Source organism: Narcine bancroftii, chromosome 10, assembly GCF_036971445.1.
Source record: "Narcine bancroftii isolate sNarBan1 chromosome 10, sNarBan1.hap1, whole genome shotgun sequence".
Classification (NCBI taxonomy): domain Eukaryota; kingdom Metazoa; phylum Chordata; class Chondrichthyes; order Torpediniformes; family Narcinidae; genus Narcine; species Narcine bancroftii.
Window position 1 is genome coordinate 89,914,839 of NC_091478.1, and position 12,704 is coordinate 89,927,542.

The window sequence follows — 12,704 nt, forward strand, 5'->3', positions numbered from 1 at the left end:
CTAGTGTGTAGTGAGCTGGCTTTGGGACAACAGTTCGATTTGGCCTGAAATAAGAGCATGGGTATTCCTTTGTGCATGTTTGCACGGGGATAGATCATGGTTGAGGACCCCAAATAAACAGTTCATCTTCAAAAGGAGGGTTCAGATCCTTTCTTTCCACTTTCAATTAATAGTTACTTTTAGTTGGAAAATGCAGCTGATGACGAATAATATCTCAGTTACACTTGGTGCAGTGTGATCAGTCATGGAACATTGTTTAAAGGGGCACTTGAATTTTACCGCTTCCAGGTTCAGAATTGACCTTGAACTTGCACTGTTTTAATAATGGGATCGGCACAACGGGGCAAGGGAGAGTGCTGAGCCCCCGGGCTTTTCCTGCTGGGGTTAAGGTGAATTGATGGGAGACACTTGTTGTTTCAGCTAACAGGTGGCTCTGTCTGTACTCCTGTCTCTTGTGATAAGTTCCGGAACTCAGGATTTGAAGAATGCCTTTTGAGAAAGAAAAAATTTGTCTGGGAACTACAGATCAAATTAAAGAACAAGCTGCATGAAGTACTTCCCCTGTTTCAACTTGCACAATAGAGTGAATTCGGGAGCTTTTATAAACAGTTAATCGTATTCTTAGTCCCCACTTGTCACTTGTCATGAGGATACTTGTGAGAATTGTAATCAATTGCTATTAACATTTTCCGCTCTATTCACTGGGGTTGATGTTGTTCGAACTTGCCATTCCTGGAATGGCTTGAGTACTTTGCATTTAGGAATGAGATATGACTTTGGTTTTACAACATTCAAGTGTCCTTTGCTAAATTTGAAGAGTTGTGAAGAAGAGCCAAACATGGCTTTGATAGAAGCAATTCATTTACATTTGTTGTTTTAGTGATTAAATCTATCGGTCTTTGAGGATTTATTGTGCAGGAATGAGATTATCAATGTCACACAGCCAAACAAAACATTCTTTAAAAACTTGACTGTTGGGTCAAACTACATTTCTCTAATACTTCTCTATTTAATGTGCTCCTGTCGAAAGTTTTGTTGCATTTGGAACAGGGACCCAAACAAATATACTCTTTCACGCTGCCAGAAACTACCCATTGACAATGCCATTAGTATTTCAAATCATCAGGGCATTTATGCATGTCGGATACAAGATTGGGACAATCTTTACATCACATCAAAGGCATTTTGACAGGATTAATTAGCTATCTGATAAAAGCAGGTCTCACAAATCATCTGGTGGTAATCCAAGTGCAGTTGTACATAAAGCACCTGCACCAAACTGGTGGGCCAACGGTAAAGGTTGTCATTGTATTTGCCGATGGCCTTGTAGATTTCTGACAGGAGCTGGCTGTACACTGCATTTGCTGCAGAGCTCAAAATCATTTTGAAGGACGCAATTCAGCCATTTCCATGACTTACAGATATCTACAAGTTATTTCCTGACTAAATTTTGGTTCACATGTTGTCAGGGAATATTTTTTCTGAAGCTCCGACTTAACGACAAAACCACTACGTAGAAAGAATGGGAATTTAGATTTCCTGCCATGTCTTTCATGATTATCAGGATTGTGCAGCAATTGTAACAGCTCTTCCAGCAACTTTGTCGCCAATAAAGTGCTGAGGAAAGCAGAATGATTTATTGAAGGGATGGACTAGGGGCAGTTCAGTGCAAACATCTGCATTGTGGTAGCGTGTACAAAAAAATAAACTGGATGTTTCAGAGTAAAATGTAGCCATAAAGGAAAGACAAGACTGGATTTCAATTGCCAGATAGAGTTTGGGGTCAAGTTAAATGTTAAAAGTTAGAAACCACTCTTCAACCCTCCTCTTTCCAGGTTTCACTGAGACAGCTCATCAGACAGGCGATAACCTCAGACCCAGCAGGTAGAATGCCAAGGTGATACGTTTACTAAGACTGGCAGCCTCTGGTTTAACCTGAATGGCTCCATTTTCCAGGAAAGCCCACTGTCCAAGAAAGACCAGTAGATCATGATGGAGAAAGTTCTTTCACACTACTGTCGATTAGAGTGGAGCAACAGAAGACCACACACTGCCTTGAACTGGGAGCTTGGCTGAAAAGCCAAGAGAGATTAAATCTGGAAGTTAAAGCTGGGTCTCACCACACTCACCTACACCAAACCCCTTACTCATTCTCATCCCACCCTCCGTTTCCAACCCATCTCCCCACTAGATTCTTTTGCTCTCTTCCCTCTCCCCACCCCCACTGCCTCAGTTCCATTCTCACCTTCTCTTTTCAGATTCCAGCACTGACACCCTCTGTGTTCTAATCATCCACTCCACTCTGTTTGATTCATCTTCTTCCTCCTGACTCCTTTGTTTTTCTTGATTCTCTCTCCCTTAGACTGGCATCTGGCCATCCACCACCTCTACCTGGTTTACCAATCCTTCATGGGTCCATGTCTAACCCCACACTCTTTACTCTTTATGCTGACTTGTGCACTATGTCTTCCAGTCTTGATAAAGAGCTGTGGCTCGAAACCTCAACCATTCTTTTCCTCCCATCTCTGATGTTTGATCTGCTAAGTTACTCCAGCCATGTGTACTTAGCTTCAGATTCCAATATTTGCCATCTGCCTGTGTGTCTGGTTTTATTTTTAACATTTATCTAATCCAGCCATTCTGAACAGTGGCCATACAGCCCACCCACCCTCCCCCACAGATGCTGCAACACATTTAAGGGAGGCCATGGGCTGAAATTATAAATTTAATATTTTTATGTAGTCTGTAAAAGAGAAGTGCGGAAGAAACCAACTTGACTGCTTCACCGGGAAGGGGGCCCATAAACTTTGAGCAGAGCCCTAAGGGGGCCATAGCCAAAACAAGATGGAGAATTGCTGATCTAGCCTTCAACAGAAGCTTACATAGAAGCTTAGGATCAAAAAGATTACCAAAGCACCACCTCTCAAACCTTGTGTACTGCAGCCTTGCCCCATAACCATACCAATAATTTTCACCATATAGGTTAATACTGTAATCGTATCAACTATTTCTCGGAAACTATGTGCATTTCAGTTTTCTGATTCGCCTTCCCTACCTCTTTCCAAAATTAAGTCCACTTGGAAATCTGCCTTTTCTAGATTCACCTTTCCATGGACAGTAAGATGCGTGCATCTACATTGAATGAATGAGAGTGATGCCCAGGAACTGGTGATCTAGCATTTTTCCACAATCAAGATTTTGCTCTTGAAGCCAATATCTTCTCTGCAATGAGGTTTCAGGGCCGGTGGAACCACGGACTGGGTGGTTTAGTCAATTGAACATAAGTAGATACCTGACATTGTGGGGGATTTCTCTTCCCCATCTCTAGTCTCTCCAAGAACTAAAATGAGACATAATCCATATCTTTTGTAGGATAAAATCTCATTAATCTTAATTTGTGAACATGACAAACATTCCTCCAATGAGGACAAATCTAAAATTATATTAGTGCTGCAAAAAACAATCAGAAAGGATTCCTGGTTATCATCATAGCAGATTGTGGAATCTTTCTCACATTCTTCATCCTTCCCTGATACCTGCTTTATATCTCATTGAATATGTCATTTATTGATCATAGCCATATGACATTCATAGGGGGCTCGATAGTCAGGAGTACAGACAGGGGATTCTGTGGACAGAGCAAGGAGAACCGGATGGTAGTTTTCCTCCCTGATGCTAGGGTCTGGGATGTTGCTGCTCGAGTCCAGGACATCCTAAATGGGGACGGAGATGAGACAGAAGTCATGGTACATGTAGGTACCAACGACATAGGGAGGAATCGAGAAGTCCTGAAAAGTGAGTACAGGGAGTTAGGTAGAGAGTTAAAAAGAAGAACCACAAAGGGAGTAATCTCGGGATTACTGCCTGTGCTACACGACAGTGAGAACAGGAATAGAATGAGATGGAGGATGAACGCGTGGCTGAAGGGGTGGAGCAAAGGGCAGGGATTCAGGTTTGTGGATCACTGGGACCATTTTTGGGGTAGGTCTGACCTGTACAAAAAGGACAGGTTGCATTTGAACCCCAGGGGGACCAGGATTCTGGCGGGGACATTTGCTAGGGTTACTCAGGAGACTTTAAACTAGAATGGCTGGGGGGAGGGAACCAAATGAAGGAGAACAGCAAGGAGAAGGTTAGAGTGCAATCAGAGAAAGCTTGTAGACAGTGTGTGAGGGGGGAAAGACAGGTGATAGAAAAGGGGGATGCTCTATACGAAGATGGACAGAGGTCGATTGCAAAAGATCATAAGAGAGGTGTTGGTAAAGGTAAGGGCATACAGGAAGTAAAAAGTGGGAAATCTCTAAAATGCATATATTTTAATGCTAGGAGCATTGTAAGGAAGGTGGATGAGCTGAAGGTATGGATTGAGACTTGGAAGTATGATGTAGCGATTAGTGACACATGGTTACAGGAGGGATGTGACTGGCAGCTAAATATTTCTGGATTTAGTTGCTTTAGGTGTGATAGAACTGGGGGGGGGGCAAGAGGGGATGGGGTTGCACTACTTGTTAGAGAAAATGTTACAGCAGAGCTTAGGTGCAATAGAATAGAAGGCTCATCCAGGGAGGCTATTTGGGTGGAAATTGAGGAACGGGAAAGGAGAAGTTACAATTATAAGGGTGTATTATAGACCACTGAATGGGGAATGCAAATTAGAGGAACAAATTAGTAGGGAGATAGCAGATATTTGTAATAAGCAGAGGGTAGTAATTGTGGGGGATTTTAATTTTCCAAATATTGATTGGGAAACCCATTCCATGAAAGGGCTGGATGGGGTGGAGTTTGTAAAATGTGTGCAGGATAGCTTTTTACATCAATACGTGGAAGTACCAACTAGATAGGGAGCTGTGTTGGATTTACTGTTGGGGAATGAGATGGTCAGGTGACAGAGGTATGTGTGGGGGAGCACTTCGGGTCCAGTGATAATGGTGTCATTAGCTTCAAGGTAATTATGGAAATGAATAGGTCTGGGCCTAGAGTTGAGATTTTTGAGTGGAGAAAAGCTACGTTTTAGGAGATGCAAAAGGATTTACAAGGAGTGGATTGGGACAAACTGTTTTCTGGGAAGAATATAATAGAGAAATGGAGGTCTTTTAAAGGAGAGAGTTTAAGAGTACAATATCTTTATATACCTGTGAGGTTGAAAGGTAAGGTCAAAAGTTTGAGAGAGCCATGGTTCTCAAGGGATATTGGAAACTTGGTTCGAAAAAAGGAGTACTACAATAAATATAAAAAATGGGAAAAAAGGAGATGTTTGGGTGCTATATTGAATGTAAAAAGAATCTTAAGAAAGAAATTAGAAAAGTTAAAAGAAAGTATGAGGTGGCTATAACAAGCAGGGTGAAAATAAATCCAAAGGGTTTCTACAAATATATAAATAGCAAAAGGAAAGTGAGAGATAAAATTGGTCCAATAGAGAATCAGAAAGAACAAATGTGTATGGAGCCAAAAGAGATGGGGGAGGTCTTGAACAATTTATTTTCCTCAGTATTTACTGAGGAGAAGGATATTGAACTCTGCAGGGTAAAGGAAACAAAGTGGGTATATATGGAGACTATAGTGTTTAAGAAAGAGATAGTACTGGAGCTTTTGAAACATATAAAGGTGGATAAGTCTCCAGGTCCTGACAGGATTTTCACCAGGACCTTGAGAGATGTTAGTGAGGAAATAGCGGAGGCTCTGGCAGTGATTTTTCAAATGTCATTAGAGACGGGTATAGTGCCAGAGGATTGGTGTTTTGCGCATGTGACTTCTTTGTTTAAAAAGGGTTAGAAGAGCAAGCCTAGCAACTATTGGCCTGTAAGTTTGATGTCTGTGGTAGGTAAAATGAAGGAAAGGGTTCTTAGAGATAGTAAACATAAGTATATGGAGGAACATGGTCTGATCAGGGACACTCAACACGGATTTGTGCATGGAAAGTCGTGTTTGACCAATCTTGTTGAATTATTTGAAGAGGTGACTAGAAATGTTGATGAGGGTAAAGCAGTGGTTGTTGTCTATATGGACCTCAGTGAGGCCTTTGATAAGGATCCACATGGGAGGTTAGTTAGGAAGGCTAAGTCCTGGGTATTAATTTGAAGATAGTCAAATGGATTCATCAGTGGCTGGAAGGAAGGTGCCAGAGAGTAGTAGTAGTAGATAATTGTTTGTCAGGATGGAGGCTGGTCACCAGTGGTGTACCTCAGGGTTCGGTATTGGGACCGTTGCTGTTTGTCATATATATTAATGATCTGGAGAATGGGGCAGTAAATTGGATTAGTAAATATGCAGATGATACTAAAATAGGGAGAATTGTGGATGATGAAGAGGGTTTTCAAAGATTGAAGAGGGATTTAAACTGCTTAGAGGAGTGGGCGGAAAGATGGCAGAAGGAGTTTAATGTTGATAAGTGTGAGGTGCTTCATCTTGGAAAGAATAATCAAAGCAAGACATATGTGGTAAATGGGAGGCCATTGAAGAATGCAGTGGAGCAGAAAGATCTAGGAATAATGGTGCATTGTTCCCTGAAGGTAGGAGTGCATGTGGATAGGGTGGTGAAGAAGGCCTTTAGTATGCTTGCCTATATAAATCAGTACATAGAATATAGGAGTTGGGAAGTAATGATGAAACTGTACAAGGCATTGGTGAGGCCAAATTTAGAGTACTGTGTGCAGTTCTGGTCATCGATTTATAGGAAGGATATTAACAAGATAGAGAGAGTGCAGAGAAGATTTACAAAACTATTGCATGGGTTTCAGCATCTGGAATACAAGGAGAGATTGAGCAAATTAGGTCTTTATTCCTTAAAATGTAGAAGGCTGAGAGGGGATTTGATTGAAGTGTTTAAGATAATGAGAGAGATAGATAGAGTTGATGTGGGAAGGCTTTTCCCATTGAGAGTAGAAGAGATGGATATAAGAGGTCATGGGTTGAGAGTTGACGGGCAAAGGTTTAGGAGTAACATGAGGGGGAACTTCTTTACTCAGAGAGTGGTTACTGTGTGGAATGGGCTTCCGGGAAAGGTGGTAAAGGCAGGGTCAATTTTGTCATTTAAGAAAGAGTTGGATAAGTACATGGATGGGAGGGGGATGGAGGGATATGGGCGGAGTGCTGGTAAGTGGGATTAGAGGAGGGTACTTGGATCAGTGCGGACTAGAAGGGCCAAATTGGCCTGTTTCCATGCTGTAATGGTTATATGACATCTACCTAGCAGTTCCTATCCTATCAGCTGCTGTATGTCCTCTGTCCTCTGTGACCTGGTTAATTTTTTTGCCCCCAATTTAATTTCTACAGTCGACCTTCCGTAAAAAAGAAAGTTATTATAAAGACTGACCAAAAGTCATCAAATGTGAAGACGTGCTAAATAAATTTTGCTATTTTCAGTGACAAACTAATAAATTCATTGCAGTAAATATTTTATCAATAAGTAATTGTCACAGACCTTTCAGGTCTTCTCTGTATTGTGATTACTGAGCCTTCTCTGCTGTGAATGGCATTTTGACAGACAGACATTAAGATATTAATTAAAATCTCACTGGAAACATGATAAACTTCAATTCATGGAAGAAAGAGAACAGGATATTTGCAGACAGCACATCAATTTTAATCTAAGTAAAAGCGTGTGTTCCAAAATGTTCTTCTGAAAACTATCATCATTTGAATTTCATCTTAGCATTGGAATTTTTCCCATTGATCACCCTGTTTAATAAAGGCTTTGCTTTTAATCACCCATTTTGCATGTAAAACCATCTGATGCAATATTTTTTCAGCTATGTCACAAATGCCTGTGATTGCTGAAAACTTCCACGCCTGCTTCATACTGGAAGGAACCAGATGGAATCGAGCATTGGTTTGATTTTGGATCAGAGGGAGAAAAAAATTCTGTCAAGATGTTAACGTTGAGGCATATGTATCAAAGGAAAGCAAATTCCTCAGAAAAGGAATGCTTACACATTTCAATAATGTTTCTTTAGCTCTGGAAACAGGAAGGAGGAAGAATAACAGCTATCACAAACTGTTGTCTGTATCCATGTGAGTATCCTTTGTGAAAACAAAATGGCTGCTTCAGAACAACAATGAAAAATAGTTTATGCCCCTTCATGTCCCTCAAGGTATTGTCTTTATTATAAGTCTGCATTTGCAGTAAAAAAAATTGCCAATTTGCAGTACAATTCCATGTTTGGAAAGCAAGAGACTATAATCAACACTCTAATTATAATATGTAAAAGAAAACTTAACCCTGAATTAATGTGTAATCTATAACCACATTCATCAAATTAAGTTTTTTCCCCATTTCCTTGTTCACAGGGTACTTTTAAGTTCAGGGACCGAGAGCATGTCTTCATTAGAAACATTAACATTCACAGGCTGTAGTAAATTTTGACAGTGAAAAGGTCTCTGTAACCTTTAGTTGTGTAGAAATTTACTTCCCAGGAAAATTACAGCTGGCACTGTCTTAATTAATGCTGGTTCTCTTGCCTGAAAGTTGTACGGTTGTCAGTAAAACAGGATAAAAAACTGAACTAAAAGGCTAGACACAAAGGTATTGAACGCTAAAACTGATGCTATCATATTTCACTATATTTTACTGTTTATAAAATTGTGAACTAGTTGAAAGATTACAATATCTCATTTGTGTTTGTATCTCATTCTTATGGAATTCAGCTAATGCACATAATACCTTGAGCTAATTTCTAGTCGAGGCTAATAGCTTAACATACAGCAGGCATACCATAGTGCATCAATCCAGGACTGCACCACGAGACCAGGTCAAATCAAAATCAGCTTCAAACCTGTACAAATAATATATATTAGCCTAGCTAGAAGCTTGTCAACAAGTTAGTTCAATTAAGACATCATTTTATTTCCTTTTATGCATTAATGCTGTTGAAAGAATATTTCCATCAGATTTTAAATTCAGTCATTTATTTATGGACATGAGCTTTCCTTTTGTTCTATATTTATTTCTTTTTCTTCTGAGGGTTTACTGCGAGTGTGTCAATAAAATTGGTAAAAGTATCCTATTTTAATTTCTGGTTAAAGACAGTCAATATACTAAACATGCTTTTGTAGACTCTAATGTGAAAAGCATCTATTATTTTACCAAACAAGGGAATATGCTGACAGCTCATTTACATTATGGTCAGTAGACATTAATTGATTTCTCCCAACAAAAAGTATTATGACTTTAAAAATAATTTTACTGCAACCTGCAGGAGTGAGTGCAGGACTTTCGCCTTATTTAAGTTCTGTGACAAAAGTTCCTGGTGTTTTCTATGTGTAAAGAATCCATCTGAAGAAACCACCCGCTGTCAAATAGAAATTAGCGAACTGTTGGGAATCACATGCAAAGTAGGCACACAGATATGGCAAGGGAGAAGGTTCATGCAGGTGCAAGAAAGGCCTGCTGTTGTGAGATTGGGTTAAGACACATCAAGGAAAAAGATCTTCTGCAGGCTATATGCGATGAAATGATAAACCAATTTATAATGAAATGGTTTATGATATCGCTGCACATAGTGAACAAAGGAAATCTTCTCCGTTGTTGGAGTGGAGCAGTCTGAGCACCACTTTGCCCCTGGCAATTCTCTAACTGATGTGGAAGTGTGTGGTGCTGACACGGAGTGCCGAAACAGAAATATGTTCCATCATAAGTCATTTTGCTAAAAAAGGGGCTCCAAAACTTAAAAGCTATGAACTTAAACTGTGTGGTAGAATACAAGAAAGCTCCTTATTTAAGAAAATAAAATGAAAAAAAGCCCAAAGTTGCATCCCATGATCTTGAATTCCCATTATGTGAATAACATAAGCAAACCCTTGTTCTGGGAGCACACTTTAGCTGAATGTACCCATAATCTTTAAGAAGGCTTCTCCACAGATATTTATTTTTGCTATCCTGTAAGTCCTGAGGCATCAAGAGGGCCCAGAATTCCTCCCAACAAAATAACGTGGAAGGGAGCCTGCCTATCTCTATAATTAATCATTTGGCAACTAAATCACTGATACATGCAACTGCAAACATGTGATTTCTTAGAAGGATTTTGTGAGCAGCAAATAAATCATGAGGAAAACAAGATATCTTCCATTTAATGTTGAATGTAGCTCTAGCCACAAAGACTCTTGTGCAGCAATTGCACAAATAATTATTTCAAGATGAAAAAAGCATGGGAAAACTCGATGAGGCTGTGCTGTAGTTTCACTGGCAGGAAATGTGGCTCCAAGAATATAGCTGTTCTGAATATGTTCTATAATCTATTTTTGTATCTGCCAACTCTTCTTGGTATGCATACTGTTATTCTATGGCACTTATGTTTACTGTTACTGGTTAAGATTAATTTTTTGTCCTATTTTGCTCACAACATAACAAAAGAGTTTGTCATGTGCATTTTAAGTCACAATCATTTGTCACTTCATTGGTGTAACATATTGATGTGATCATTCTCGGCACAGCTAACAAGCACATCATTTGTTTTGCATGTGTGTTTCTTCACTGGGGAAGACTCCATTGTGCTAGAGCCTACAGAGCCAAGGAAAATGCCAAAGGCAGTAATACTGGAGGGGAAGTCAATATAGATTTCACCCTCACTTTCCAGCCCTCAGAAGAAGATATGTAGATGATGTCCTGGGATCAGGTGGTAGTTTGCCTGTAGTGTTTTTCAAGCAATTGGTATGTTGTTCTTTACTGCATGAAGATTGTAGATTAAGGTTAAAGATGTTGCACTATAATTATATCAGACCACAACCAGAGTACTGCTTAAAAATTTGGATTTCCAACCTAAATTTAGAATTTTAAAATTTAGACATAAAATCCCGGTTAAAGGCTCTACCGGCCCACAAGCCCATGCTGCCCAATTAACCTACAACCTAGATACACTTTGATGGGTGAGAGGGAGCCGGAGGACCCAGAGGAGACACAGGGGAAATGTGCAAACTCCTTCCAGATAGCGCCGGATTCGAACCCAAGTCACTGGCACTGTAACAGCGTTGGGCTAACTGCTCTGCTAACCACGCCACCCATTCTCAGAAGGATGTACTTGTGATATTTGGAGTATAGCAAAGGTTCATTGAATTGATTCCTGGAATGGGGTAATTATCCATTGCTGAAATATTAAGTAAACCAGGCCTACATTTTCTCAAGCAAATTTTTGTGTGGCTTGACAGGATTGATGTATGGATGACATTTCAGTTATCTATAACTAGGTGTCACAATCTCAAAATAAAGCACAGTTGTTTGAGACTAATTGGTTCATTCAGAAGGTAATGATTTTTTGGAACTCTTGACCAAGACGGTGTGGGGGCCCAGTTTTTTTAGTATAAGGGCAAATATATCTAAATAATGTGAATATGGGATCAGTATGAAATGTTGGGCTGGAGTAAAAGATGAGCAGTGATTTCATTGAAAGGGCGACAAATGGCTCACTGTTACGTCTATTTCTTATACCCTTAAGTAAGAACTCACAGGTGACAAGTAAGCACATTTTATGCTTGATCACGTCAGTTGTGTGTTCATCAACTGTCCTTTTTGTTCACTGTGTGATTCTTTGCTTTAGGGTGTAGAATGTATAATTTCCTCCATAAAAATTCTATTTCTGGGTGATTTTAAGCAATGGATATGGGGGTGGCTACAATATTACAGTCATCCCTTCTTGCACCATCACTGGTTTGTATGTTTTTCATGATGCATTCTTGATGGGGCAGCATCTCCCTGACTTGGGTGAGAGCCTCACAAGATGTATTAAGATATTAGTAGATGCTCAGAGCACAGTGTGAGGAAGAGATTATCAGCCGGACAAGAGAAGGGATTCAAGGATGTTCTGAAAGTCTTCTTAAAAATAAAGCCACATCCCACTGATTCCAGGGAATCCCTAGCGCATGACTTCCCAAAGAGGAGATGGAGTATTCGGGAGGCCACTGAGAAGTTTTAATATCTGTGCCAAAAGCCCAGCATAAATGGTTGAAGAAATGATCTACTTCACAAATTAGCTGCCCACTTACCCTATCTGGCACCGCCTGGATCCCCCGTGGTTGAGTCTATATCGTTTTCATTTGGCTATCTCAAAACCTTCCAAAGTTGAAGCATGCCATCTTCAATGCTGAGAGATAAAACTAGAAATGGCTGTAATAGAAGTGGAGACCCAAACGATTGGTTTTGCAATTGGTTTTAAAATAACCTTTAGAGAGCAGGCAGGTGCAGAAGTACTCCTTCAGGTGCTAAATGAGATGTCTCCCACGACATTTCCCTGGAGATCTGGCCCCAGTCTACCACACCTTCCTCAAACACCTCCGTGACCTACCAGCAGCAAGTTACCTGAACTTTGTCTGTCAGCAGCTGGCTAGATATCTCACGGCAAGCCAGCAAGTCATAGGTGAAGCCCAGATGTTAAAACAACTCTGTGGGATGGCAGTTACATTTGCCTCAAAACTTCCAAAAGCTGCTCCACTTATAATCACCCCTCGACAACATAGCATCTTATTGCATCAATTAGACATTAAAGTGTACAAGAGTGGATAACTGGACGTAGTCATTTTCGGTTAAAATAGCAGTTTTCAGGTACCTGTAATAGGAAGATAACGGTTAGGTCTGGGGTCACGGCATTAGGCTAAAGCATTAGGATAAAGGTGAAGACGAAATAAGGCAGATCTCCAATCATGGAATGATATGTTAATTTATGCTGCTGAACAAACATGGTTATAGGAAATGTAAACAGTAGCACTTGACAGCTTCA

At 40.1% G+C, this 12,704-nt stretch overlaps 1 long non-coding RNA gene across 1 annotated transcript in view; it reads left to right on the forward strand.

Annotated features, from left to right (window-relative positions):
• LOC138744007 (uncharacterized) overlaps positions 1 to 12,704 on the forward strand; it is a 44,161-nt gene that overhangs the window by 400 nt on the left and 31,057 nt on the right. The gene's annotated exons all lie outside the window — the stretch shown is intronic.